The 14,397-nt window shown below is 39.9% G+C and overlaps 1 pseudogene; it reads right to left on the reverse strand.

The window, feature by feature from the left end:
* Positions 1–1,180: 1,180 nt before the first annotated feature.
* LOC129562221 (U6 spliceosomal RNA) lies at positions 1,181–1,278 on the reverse strand (annotated as a pseudogene).
* Positions 1,279–14,397: the final 13,119 nt, after the last annotated feature.

The following is a 14,397-nucleotide window of genomic DNA, read 5'->3' on the forward strand; positions in this document are numbered from 1 at the left end:
TCAATGAATAGAACAATAACCATCATTCAAAGCCTGCAGTTTACACTAGGGTTCACTCTTTTTTAAAATTTTATCAGATTGTAGTTGATTTACAGTGTTAAGTGTACAGCATAATGATTCAGTTATACATATACATATATTCACTCTTTTTTAGACTTTTTCCCATATAGGTCATTACAGAACACTGACTAGAGTTCCCTGTGCTACACAGTAAAGTCATTATTAGTTACATATTTTGTATATAAAAGCATGTATGTGTCAACGCCAGTCTCCCAATTTACCCCTCCTAGCCTCCTTTCCCTTCTGGTAACCATAATTTGTTTTCTATAGCTGTGAGTCTATTTCTGTTTTCCACATAAGTTCATTTGTACTCTTCTTGGTGTTATATGTTGTGTGGATTTTTATGAATGTAGTGGCATGTATTCTACAGAGTAGTTTCACTGCTGTAATAGTCCCCTGTGTTCCACTGACTTATCCCTTCCTCCCCTCTAGCCCCTGGCAACCATTGCTCTTCTTATTTTATTTTTTTAGCTATTTCTATAGTTTTGCCTTTTCTAGAACGTCTTACAGCTGGATTCATTATCTTATGTGGGCTTTTAAGATTGGCTTCTTTCACTTGCTAATATGCATTTATGTTTCCTCTGTGTTTTGTCATGGCTTGATAGCTCACTGAATAATACTCCATTGTCTGGAAATGGCAACCCACTCCAGTGTTCTTGCCTGGAGAATCCCAGGGATGGGGGAGCCTGGTGGGCTTCCGTCTATGGGGTCGCACAGAGTCGGACACGACTGAAGTGACTTAGCAGTCTGGATGGACCAGTTTATCCATTCACCTACTGAAGTTCTATGACTAAAACTGTTATAAATATCTATGTGCAGGTTTCTATCTTGGCATAAGCTTTCCACTCATTTGGGTAAATACCAAGGAATGTGATTTCTAAATCTTACGGTAGGAATATGTTTATTTTTATAAAAAGCTGCCAAACAGTCTTTCAAGGGGGTTGTACCATTTTGCATTCCCACCAGTATGATTGTATTTCCTCTGTTGCTCCACATTCTTTCCAGCATTTGATGTTGCAGTGTTTTTAGATTTTGGTTATTCTAATGTATATGTCTTAGAAACAATCTCATTTTTTTTTTAATTTTTCAATTCCATAATGATGTATTTTCATACAGGTGGGAAAATATCAAATGTATCACAAATTTACATCATCTTTGCAGAGGACATGCTAATCTCTATGATTCTAATTTTGGCATATGTGCTTCCAAGGTGAGCACTGCCCTTTCTTTTGATTTCCAAGTTGAAGGATGTAATGGCTAAAACAAACATGCAACCATGAGATAAACTGGAGTATGCCATTGACTGCAGAGTCTTGTCTATTTCTATAAAGTATATACGAGATCAGATTTGTGAATTGAGAAGGAACAAGAGACACCAAGAAATGCAGGAGAAAAAAAAAAAACAGTAGGAAGGATGTGTCCTTTCAGACAGAACCACAAAGGCACCCTGGTTTCAACATGTGCAGACAAAACAAGGCAGGTTTTTAGAAGAAAGTGAAAGATAAAATGGGGGCAGTATGCAGATGACACTACCCTTATGGCAGAAAGTGAAGAGGAACTCAAAAGCCTCTTGATGAAAGTGAAAGAGGAGAGTGAAAAGGTTGGCTTGAAGCTCAACATTCAGAAAACAAAGATCATGGCATCTGGTCCCATCGCTTCATGGGAAATAGATGGAAAAACAGTGGAAACAGTGTCAGACTTTATTTTTTTGGGCTCCAAAATCACTGCAGATGCTGATTGCAGCCATGAAATTAAAAGACGCTTACTCCTTGGAAGGAAAGTTATGACCAACCTTGATAATATATTAAAAAGCAGAGACATTACTTTGCCAACAAAGGTCCGTCTAGTCAAGGCAATGGTTTTTCCCGTGGTCATGTATGGATGTGAGAGTTGGATTGTGAAGAAAGCTGAAGGCCGAAGAATTGATGCTTTTGAACTGTGGTGTTGGAGAAGACTCTTGAGAGTCCCTTGTGCTGTAAGGAGATCCAACCAGTCCATTCTAAGGGAGATCGATCCTGGGTGTTCATTGGAAGGACTGATGCTGAAGCTGAAACTGCAATACCTTGGCCACCTCATGCGACGAGTTGACTTACTGGAAAAGACTCTGATGCTGGGAAAGGTTGGGGGCGGGAGGAGAAGGGGACGACCAAGAATGAGATGGCTGGATGGCATCACCGACTCTGTGGACATGAGTTTGAGTGAACGCCGGGAGTTGGTGATGGCCAGGGAGGCCTGGTGTGCTGTGATTCATGGGGTCGCGGAGAGCCGGACACGACTGAGCGACTGAACTGAACTGAACTGAAAAGTAATTGGAACTAACTTTAGAAACATGTTGGAAGTTTTCTTCCAGCATTTTACTTTCACCGTTTCCTCCTGCTTAAACCTGTTTACAAAGAGCTTAGAAAAACAGTGTGACTCCACACTTACAAAAAAAAGTAATCAAACTGTTTACAATTTTTTAAACTCAAAATTTTAAGATGTGTAGGATTCCTGGTGGTGCAGTGGTAAAGAACCCACCTGCCAATGCAGGAGACGCAAGAAACACAGGTTCAGTACCTGAGTCAGGAAGATCCCCTGGCATCGGTTCAGTTCAGTTCAGTAAATCAGTCGTGTCCGACTCTTTGTGACCCCATGAATCACAGCACACCAGGCCTCCCTGTCCATCACCAACTCCCGGAGTTCACTCAAACTCACATCCATCGAGTCGGTGATGCCATCCAGCCATCTCATTCTCTGTTGTCCCCTTCTCCTCCTGCCCCCAATCCCTCCCAGCATCAGAGTCTTTTCCAGTGAGTCAGCTCTTCGCATGAGGTGACCAAAGTATTGGAGTTTCGGCTTTAGCATCAGTACTTCCAATGAACACCCAGGGTTGATCTCCTTTAGAATGGACTGGTTGGATCTCCTTGCAGTCCAAGGGACTCTCAAGAGTCTTCTCCAATGCCACAGTTCAAAAGAATCAGTTCTTCAGCACTCAGTTTTCTTCACAGTCCAACTCTCACATCCATACATGACCACTGGAAAAACCATAGCCTTGACCAGATGGACCTTTGTTTGCAAAGTAATGTCTCTGCTTTTTAATATGCTATCTAGTTTGGTTATAACTTTCCTTCCAAGGAGTAAGCGTCTTTTAATTTCATGGCTGCAATCACCATCTGCAGTGATCTTGGAGCCAAAAAAAATAAAGTCTGGCACTGTTTCCACTGTTTCCCCATCTATTCCCCATGAAGTGATGGGACCAGATATGACAATCCAGTATTATTGCCTGGGAAATTTGTAACCCAGTTGTGCTAGTGGTAAAGAACCTGCCTCCAATTCAGGGAACTTAAGAGATGTGGTTTAGACCCCTAAGTGGGGAATATCCCTTAGAGGGGGAAATGGCAACCCAATCCTGTATTCTTGCCTGGAAATCCCATGGACAGAGGAGGCTGGTGGGCTACAGTCCACGGGGTCTCAAAGAGTTGGACACGACTGAGCACACACACTATATAAGATGATGGATATTCATTAAACTTATTGTGGTAATCATTTCATGGTTTATGCAAGTCAAATCCTTATGCTTTACCTCTTAACCTTACACAGTGCTGTATGTTGACTATATCACAATAAAACTGGAAGGAGAAAACTAAACTGCTGATCAATATCTCCCATGAACATAGACACAAATATTCTAAACAAAATATTATGAAATCAAACTTAATGATATAAAAAAGGGATCATATACTATTTCCACCTAAGATTTGCCCTAAAAATTTAATATTTATTTAACAGAAACCAGTCAAATCTAGAATATGTTACACCTCAGATTCATTACTCCTGAAAAAAGTGATTATCCTTAGGACATTAGGATTATTCTTAAGACATTAGAATGATTTCCAAGGAATCAAGAATTTAGGAAAATCACAGATTCAAAACTGGTTGCTTTTTAGTTTATTTTTAGACTTGAAAAAGATGATGCTTAATGGCATTTGCCTTACAACACTGACTATTGTTCATATCAGAGTGGTTGCAATCGTTGTGTGCTGAATGACTAATGAAGATGATAATTAATGGAAACACAGCCACAATACAATTCAATGGATTGACATTCACAAGACCTTAGAAGAAAGTTACAGGAACTCGAGGAATTAATTGTGTTTTCTATAATCTTTATTTGTTCATAAGTCAGCCTTTTTTGTTTTGGAAAATACTACCGTGGATTATTTCTAACACACAGACACACACTCATACATACATGAATAGAACAACTCTGCTTTTAAACATCAGCAGCTTTCAGAATGTTTCAGACTATTTCCTACCCCTTTTAATAACACATAAGTAACAAATTCTTCCTTTTATGTAGACTATTTTGAGGCACAGTAGAGCCTCAGTAATGGACAGTTTATTTAAAACTAAACATACAGTGAAAAGTTTATATTTGAAATTATTTCCTCCTATTAGCTTACGTTGTCAATTCTAGGATATTAGCTATAACTTCCAAGGAAGATTTTTTTGCAAAATATTATTAGATTAATTTCTTAGTTATTTATAAGCAACAACGAATTCACTAAATTCACTTAAGATATTTCTTTCCATGAATTAATAACCCTAAGAACAAGAAACAGGAAAAAGATTACATCAAAGTTCATGATAAGCAGACTTCTCAAAAGCTGTAAACAGGAGAAAATATTTTAAAACCAGCAAGAGAAAAAAGATACACTAAGGTACACTACATAATAAAAAAGATTTCTTGTTGGAAACTATCCAAGCAAGAAGATAGTGGCCAGTTATCTTTAAAGAAAGTATTAAAAGACAAACGATGAAAACTACAATTCAATACCAGTGAAAAACTTTTTTTAAACATAGGAGAAATAAAGATTCATTTTCTACCAGCAATAACAAAGGAATTCTTAGGAAGAAAGAAACTTACTCTAGATGGAAATATGAATTTTCTAGTCTCTTTTTCAAATGTTGACATTTAAGCAGAAATAAAAGCAATGAAGTCAATGTAGATTATATATGAAAACAACTACAAAAAGGCTGAGAGAGAAAAGAAACAGAAGTAAAATACTGAAAGGTTCTTATGATATATATAATATGGTATAATATATGACACTTTAAGGTAGACTGTTTTTAATAACCTAAATTTGAAAATAACACAGGTCTTTCAACTGATTAAACAATAAACATGTTATGGCACATTCATAGTACTTAGTAATATAGAAAAATGAACTATCAGTAACTGTAGCAGCATAGATGAATCTCAAAGTAAATATCCTAGGGAAACAAAAAACCAGACCAAAAAATGCACATAGTGTATGATATCACTTAAATGAAATTTTAGAGACTATATAGTGACAAAAGGTATGTTAATGGTTGTCTGAAGATAGGATGTGACCAGGAAGCATGGGAAAAATAATTACTACAGGGGACAAAGAATTTGGGCTTTGCAGGTGGCACTAGTGGTAAAGAACCTACCTGCCAATGCAGGAGACTTAAGTGACACAGGTTTGATCCCTGGGTCAGAAAGATTCCCTGGAGGAAGGCATGGCAACCCACTCCACTATTCTTGCCGGGAGAATCCCATGGACAGAGGAGCCAGGTGGGCTACAGTCCATAGGGTTGCAGAGTTGGACCCGACAAGCAACAGCACATACACAGGCATGAGGAATTTGGGGGGACTAATGACTATGATCATTAGTTTGCCTTCACACTTTCACAGGAAGATTCTTCTGCCAAAATATAAATTTGTGCAATTTATATATTTGTTTACTACAATTGGGTAAAACTTATGTAATACATCATGCATAAATTATTTTTATTATGGGGATGTAAGTTGTTTAAAATTGGAAAAGCCAAATGGTTATCAGATACACAGGGGAAAGGGCTTCCCTCATAGCTCAGTAGGTAAAGAAGCTGCCTACAATGCAGGAGACCTGGGTTCAGTCCCCAAGTCAGGAAGATCCCCTGGAGAAGGAAATGGCAACCCACTCCAGTACACTTGCCTGGAGAATCCTGTGGACAGAGGAGCCTGGCAGGATACAGTCCATGAGGTCACAAGAGTCAGACACGACTGAGTGACTAAACCTTCCACCAACAAGAAGGAAAAGAAAATCATTCTCACCTTGAGAGGTAAGGAATAATTTGCTAATATTCAACTCACATTCATGACAAAAACTCACATTCAGTTGTTTTTTTGTTGTTAGATTGTTAACTCATTTCCAACTCTTTGTGATCCCATGGACTGCAGCACACCAGGCTCCTCTGTCCTCCACTATCTCCCCAAATTTTTTCAAATTCATGTCCATTAAGTCAGTGATGCTTTCTAACCATCTCATCCTCTGCCACCCCCTTCTCCTTTTGCCTTCAATTTTTCCTCACATCAGGGTCTTTTCCAATGAGTTAGCTCTTCACATCAGGTATCCAAACTTGGAGCTTCAGCATCAGTCCTTCCAGTGAATATTCAGGGTTGATCTCCTTCATGATTGACTGGTTTGATCTTGTTGCAGTTCAAAGGACTCTCAAGAGTCTTCTCCAGCACCACACTTCAAAAGCATCAATTCTTCGGTGTTCAGCCTTCTTTGTGGTCCATCTTTCACATCCTTACATGACTACTGAAAAAACCATAGCTTTGACTATACAGACCTTTGTCAGCAAATTGATGTCTCTGATTTTCAATACACTATCTAGGTTTGTCATAGCTTTCCTTCCAAGGAGCAAGTGTCTTTGAATTGCATGGCTGTAGTCACTGTCTGCAGTGATTTTGGAGAAAATAAAAATCTGTCACTGTTTCTACTTTTCCCCCTTCTATTTGCCATGAAATAATGGGGCTAGATGCCATGATCTTAGGGGTTTTTTGAATGTTAAGTTTCAAGTTAGCTTTTTCACTCTCCTCTTTCACCCTCATCAAGAAGCTCTTTCAGTTCAGTTCAGTTCAGTCGCTCAGTCGTGTCCGACTCTCCGCGACCCCATGAATCACAGCACGCCAGGCCTCCCTGTCCATCACCAACTCCCGGAGTTCACTCAAACTCATGTCCACAGAGTCGATGATGCCATCCAGCCATCTCATTCTTGGTCGTCCCCTTCTCCCGCCCCCAACCTTTCGCAGCATCAGAGTCTTTTCCAGTGAGTCAACTCGTCTCATGAGGTGGCCAAAGTATTGCAGTTTCAGCTTTAGCATCAGTCCTTCCAATGAACACCGAGGATTGACCTCCTTTAGAATGGACTGGTTGGATCTCCTTGCAGTAAAAGGGACTCTCAAGAGTCTTCTCCAACACCACAGTTCAAAAGCATCAATTCTTCGGCGATCAGCTTTCTTCACAGTCTAACTCTCACATCTATACATGACCACTGGAAAAACCATAGCCTTGACTAGACGGACCCTGGTTGGCAAAGTAATGTCTCTGCTTTTTAATATACTATCAAGGTTGGTCATAACTTTCCTTCCAACGAGCAAGCGTCTTTTAATTTCATGGCTGCAATCAGCATCTGCAGTGATTTTGGAGCCCAAAAAAATAAAGTCTGACACTGTTTCCCCTGTTTTTCCATCTATTTCCCATGAAGTGATGGGACCAGATGCCATGATCTTTGTTTTCTGAATGTTGAGCTTCAAGTCAACCTTTTCACTCTCCTCTTTCACTTTCATCAAGAGGCCTTTGAGTTCCTCTTCACTTTCTGCCATAAGGGTGGTGTCATCTGCAAATCTGAGGTGATTGATATTTCTCCCAGAAATCTTGATTCCAGCTTGTGCTTCCCCCAGCCCAGCGTTCCTCATGATGTACTCTGTATATAAGTTAAATAAGCAGGGTGACAATATACAACCTTGAAGTACTCCTTTTTCTATTTGGAACCAGTCTGTTGTCCCATGTCCAGTTCTAACTGTTGCTTTCTGACCTGCATACAGGTTTCTCAAGAGGCAGGTCAGGTGGTCTGGAATTCCCATCTCTTTCAGAATTTTCCACAGTTTATTGTGATCCACACAGTCAAAAGCTTTGGCATAGTCAATGAAGCAGAAATAGATGTTTTTCTGGAACTCTCTTGCTTTCTCCATGATCCAGCGGATGTTGGCAATTTGATCTCTGGTTCCTCTGCCTTTTCTAAAACCTGCTTGAACATCTGGAATTTCACGGTTCATATATTGCTGAAGCCTGGCTTGGAGAATTTTGAGCATGACTTTACTAGCGTGTGAGATGAGTGATATTGTGCAGTAGTTTGAGCATTCTTTGGCATTGCCTTTCTTTTGAATTGGAATGAACACTGACCTTTTCCAGTCCTAATGGGAAATATAGTGGCAAGATGCCCATCAACTTTAAAAAAGAGAATCAGCACCATTTAAAGTTCATTTTGCTATATCTTCAACACAGTACTCACGCAAAATAGTTTTCATATTTATTACTACTCTTAGAAATATTTCTTTAGAGAGGCATGAATGTATTCCCCAGATATAAGTTTTTTTGTGAGAGATAAGAATGCATTGAAAAGCAGCAGTAGTTTTTATATGGCAATTTTCAAATTCAATCATTTATTTTCATTCTGTTTGGAGTCTTACAGGCTTTTGAATGGCTTCCAAGCTAGTTCCCACCTTAATCTAATCCAAGTTTCTGATTATGTTTGAACAATAATAAGCAAATTAAATTTCAGTGGGAAAATGCAGTTTGACCCAAGTCACTTGGTATAATTTCAGCATCATCCCATTGGATCAGGATAACTGGGTTGTAGTTCTGTGAATCCAAGCAGAGAACTAGTAGCCTAAAGGACAAGAGTGTATTCTCAGACAAAATAGAGGTTCCTTGAAAAACTAAAAATAGAACTACCATACGATCCAGCAAACCCAGTGCTGGGCATATATATTTAAAAACTAAAAACTCTCATTCAAAAGATACATGCACCCCCAAGGTTCATAGCAGCATTATTTACAATAGTCAAGACATGGAAACAACCTAAGTGTCCATCAATAGATGAACAGATAAAGAAGATGTGGTACATATATACAACGGAATATTATTCTGCCACAAAAAAGAATTAAATAATGCCATTTACAGCAACATGGGTGGACCTAAAGATCATCATATTAAGTAAGTCATAGACAGAAAGACAAATATCATATGAAATCACTTATATATGGAATCTAAAAAGATGATGCAGATGAACTTTACAAAACAGAAATGGACTCATGGACATAGAAGCCAAACTTATGGTTACCAAATTAGAAGAATAAATTAAATCATGTCTTGGATTAAAAGATATACGTGTGCATACTCAATCACTCAGTCATCTATGACTCTTTGAAACCCCATGGACTATAGCCCACTAGGTTCCTCTGTCCATGACATTTTCCAAGTAAGAAAATTGCAGTGGGTTGCCATTTCTTTCTCCAGTTAACAGATACACACTCAGTTCCGTTTAGTACAGTCACTCATTAGTGTCCGACTCTTTGCAACCCTAGGGACTGCAGCACACCAGGCTTCCCTATCCATCACAAACTCCCAGAGTTTGCTCAAACTAATGTCCATCAAGTCAGTGATGCCATCCAACCATCTCATCCTCTGTTGTCCCCTTCTCCTCCTGCCCTCAATCTTCCCCAGCATCAGGACCTTTTCCAGTGAGTCAGTTCTTCACATCAGGTGGCCAAAGTATTAGTTTCAGCTTCAGCATCAGTCCTTAAAATGAATATTCAAGCCTTCTTTCCTTTAGGATGGACTGGTTGGATCTCCTTGCAGTCTCAAGAGTCTTCTTCAACACCACAGTTCAAAAGCATCAATTCATCAGCACTCAGATTTCTTTATGGTCCAGTTCTCACATTCATACATGACTACTGGAAAAACCATAGCTTTGACTAGATAGACCTTTGTTGGCAAAGTAATGTATCTGCTTTTTAAAATGCTGTCCATGTTGGTCATAGCGTTTCTTCCAATGAGCAAGCATCTTTTAATTTCATGGTTGCAGTCACCATCCGCAGTGGTTTTGGAGCCCCAAAAAATAGGCTGTCACTGTTTCCATTGTTTCCCTCTCTATTTGGCATGAGCTGATGGGACCGTATACCATTATCTCAGGTTCTGAATCTTGAGTTTTAAGCCAACTTTTTCATTCTCCTCTTTCACTTTCACCAAGAGGCTCCTCAGTTCCTCTTTGCTTCCTGCCATGAGTGGTGTCATATGCATATCTGTGGTTAATCTTGATTCCAGCTTGTGCTTCATCCAGTCCAGCATTTCTCATGATGTATTATAGCCCGTTGTTCCATATCTGGTTCTAACTGTTTATTCTTGACCTGCATACAGATTTCTCAGGAGGCAGGGAAGGTGGTCTGATATTCCCATCTCTTTAAGAATTTTCCACAGTTTATTGTGATCCACACAGTCAAAGGCTTTGGTGTAGTCAATAAAGCAGAAGTAGATGATTTTCTGGAACTCTCTTGCTTTTTCAATGATCCAACAGATGTTGGCCATTTGCTCTCTGTTTCCTCTTCCTTCTCTAAACCCAGCTTGAATATTTGGAAGTCCATGGTTCATGAACTGTTGCAGCATGGCTTAGAGAATTTTGAGCATTACTTGTGAGATGAGTGAAATTGTGTGGTAGTTTGAGCATTCTTTGGTATTGCCTTTCTTTGGGATTGGAATGAAAACTGACCTTTTCCAGTCCTGTGGCCACTGCTGAGTTTTCCAAATTTGCTGGCATATTGAGTGCAGCCTTTTTATAGCATCATCTTTTAGGATTTGAAATAGCTCAACTGGAATTTCATCACCTCCACTAGCTTTGTTCATAGTGATGCTTCCTAAGGGCCACTTGACTTTGCATTCCAGGATGTTTGGCTCAGGTGAGTGATCACACCATCATGATTATCTGAGTCATGAAGATCTTTTGTGTATAGTTCTGTGTATTCTTGCCACCTCTTCTTAATAGCTCCTGCTTCTGTTGGGTCCACACAAGTTCTGTCCTTTATTGTGCCTATCTTTGCATGAAAGGTTTCCTTGGTATCTCTAGTTTTCTTAAAGAGATCTCTAGTCTTTCCCTTCTATTGTTTTCCTCTATTTCTTTGCATTGATAGCTGAGGAAGGCTTTCTTATCTCTTCTTGGTATTCTTTGGAACTCTGCATTCAAATGGCTATATCTTTCCTTTTCTGCTTTGCCTTTAACTTCTCTTCTTTTCTCCTATTTGCAAGGTCTCCTCAGACAACCATTTTGCCTTTTCACACTTCTTTTTCTTGGGGATGGTCTTGATCACTGCCTCCTATACAATGTCATGTACCTCCATCCAGAGTTCTTCAGGGACTCTGTCTATTAGATCTAATCCCTTGAATTTATTTTGTTTCTTCCACTGTATAATTGTAAGGGATTTGATTTAGGTAATACCTGAGTGGTCTAATGGTTTTCCCTACTTTCTTCAATTAAAGTCTGAATTTGGCAATAAAGAGTTCATGATCTGAGCCACCATCAGCTCCTGGTCTTGCTTTTGCTGACTGTATAGAGTTTCTCTATCATCTGCTGCAAAGAATATAATCAATCTGATTTCGGTGTTGACCATCTGGTGATGCCCATGTGTAGAGTCTTCTCTTGTGTTGTTGGAAGAGGCTGTTTGCTATGACCAGTGTGTTCTCTTGCAAAACTCTGTTAGCCTTTGCCCTGCTTCATTTTGTACTCCAAGGCCCAATTTGCCTGTTACTTCAGGTATGTCTTTGCTTCCTACTTTTGCATTCTAATCCCCTATAATGCAAAAGATATTTTTTGTGTATGTTATTTCTAGAAGATCTTGTAAGCCTTCATAGAATTGTTCAACTTCATCTTCTTCAGCATTACTCGTTGAGGTATAGACTTGGATTACTGTGATATTGAATGGTTTGCCTTGGAAACAAACAGAGATCATTTTATCATTTGAGATTCCACCCAAGTACTGCATTTTGGACTCTTTTGTTGACTATAAGGGTTATTCCAGTTCTTCCAAGAGATTCTTGCCCAAAGTAGTGGATATAATGTCAGTTCAGTTTCAGTTCAGTTCAGTCGCTCAGTCGTGTCCAACTCTCCACGACCCCGTGAATTACAGCACGCCAGGCTCCCTGTCCATCACCAACTCCCAGAGTACACTCAAACTCATGTCCACAGAGTCGGTGATGCTATCCAGCCATCTCATTCTCCGTCGTCCCCTTCTCCTCCCGCCCCCAACCTTTCCCAGCATCAGAGTCTTTTCCAGTGAGTCAAGTCGTCACATGAGGTGGCCAAAGTATTGCAGTTTCAGCTTTAGAATCAGTCCCTCCAATGAATATCCAGGAATGATCTCCTTTAGAATGGACTGGTTGGATCTCCTTGCAGTATAAGGGACTTTCAAGAGTCTTCTCCAACACCACAGTTCAAAAGCGTCAATTCTTCGGTGATCAGCTTTCTTCACAGTCCAACTCTCACATCCATACATGACCACGGGAAAAACCATAGCCTTGACTAGATGGACCTTGGTTGGCAAAGTAATGTCTCTGCTTCTTAATATACTATCAAGGTTGGTCACAACTTTCCTTCCAAGGAGCATGCGTCTTTTAATTTCATGGCTGCAATCAGCATCTGCAGTGATTTTGGAGCCCAAAAAATCAAAGTCTGACACTGTTTCCACTGTTTTTCCATCTATTTGCCATGAAGTGATGGGACCAGATGCCACGATCTTTGTTTTGTGAATGTTGAGCTTCAAGCCAACCTTTTCACTCTCCTCTTTCACTTTCATCAAGAGGTTTTTGAGTTCCTCTTCACTTTCTGCCATAAGGGTAGTGTCATCTGCATATCTGAGGTTATTGTTATTTCTCCCAGCAATCTTGATTCCAGCTTGTGCTTCTTCCAGCCCAGCGTTCCTCATGATGTACTCTGCATATAAGTTAAATAAGCAAGGTGACAATATACAACATTGACGTACACCTTTCCCTATTTGGAACCAGTCTTTTGTTCCATGTCCAGTTCTAACTGTTGCTTCCTGACCTGCATACAGGTTTCTCAAGAGGCAGGTCAGGTGTTCTGGGATTCCCATCTCTTTTAGAATGTTCCACAGTTTATTGTGATCCACACAGTCAAAGGTTTTGGCATAGTCAATGAAGCAGAAATAGATGTTTTTCTGAAACTCTCTTGCTTTCTCCATGATCCAGCGGATGTTGGCAATTTGATCTCTGGTGCCTCTGCCTTTTCTAAAACCTGCTTGAACATCTGGGAGTTCACGGTTTACATACTGCTGAAGCCTGGCTTGGAGAATTTTGACCATGACTTTACTAGCATGTGAGATGAGTGCAATTGTGCGGTAGTTTGAGCATTCTTTGGCTTTGCCTTTCTTTGGGATTGGAATGAAGACTGACCTCTTCCAGTCCTGTGGCCAGGGCTGAGTTTTCCAAATCTGCTGGCATATTGAGTGCAGCACTTTCACAGCATCATCTTTCAAGACTTGAAATAGCTCAACTGGAATTCCATCACCTCCACTAGCTTTGTTCGTAGTGATGCTTTCTAAGGCCCACTTGACTTCACATTCCAAGATGTCTGGCTCTAGGTCAGTGATCACGTTATCGTGACTATCTTGGTCATGAAGATCTTTTTTGTACAGTTCTTCTGTGTATTCCTGCCACCTCTTCTTAATATCTTCTGCTTCTGTTAGGTCCATACCATTTCTGTCCTTTATCGAGCCCATCTTTGCATGAAATGTTCCCTTGGAATCTCTAATTTTCTTGAAGAGGTCTCTTGTTTTTCCTATTCTGTTGTTTTCCTCTATTTCTTTGCATTGATCACTGAGGAAGTCTTTCTTATCTCTCCTTGCTATTCTTTGGAACTCTGCATTCAGATGCTTATATCTTTCCTTTTCTCCTTTGCTTTTCGCCTCTCTTATTTTCACAGCTATTTGTAAGGCCTCCTCAGACAGCCATTTCGCTCTTCTGCATTTCTTTTCCATGGGGATGGTCTTGGTCCCTATCTCCTGCACAATGTCACGAACCTCCGTCCAGAGTTCATCAGGCACTCTATCAATCAGATCTAGTCCCTTAAATCTATTCCTCACTTCCACTGTATAATCATAAGGGATTTGATTGAGGTCATATCTGAATGGTCTAGTGGTTTTCCCTACTTTCTTCAATTTAAGTCTGAATTTGGCAATAAGGAGTTCATGATCTGAGCCACAGTCAGCTCCTGGTCTTGTTTTCGCTAACTGTATACAGCTTCTCCATCTTTGTTTGCAAAGAATATAATCAATCTGATTTCGGTGTTGACCATCTGGTGATGTCCATGTGTAGAGTCTTCTCTTGTGTTGTTGGAAGAGGGTGTTTGCTATGACCAGTACATTCTCTTGACAAAACTCTATTAGCCTTTGCCCTGCTTCATTCCGTGCTCCAAGGCCAAATTTGCCTGTTACTC

The sequence above is a fragment of the Moschus berezovskii genome, chromosome 5, assembly GCF_049115385.1.
Source record: "Moschus berezovskii isolate FMDL1 chromosome 5, NW_MosBer_1.0, whole genome shotgun sequence".
Taxonomy (NCBI): domain Eukaryota; kingdom Metazoa; phylum Chordata; class Mammalia; order Artiodactyla; family Moschidae; genus Moschus; species Moschus berezovskii.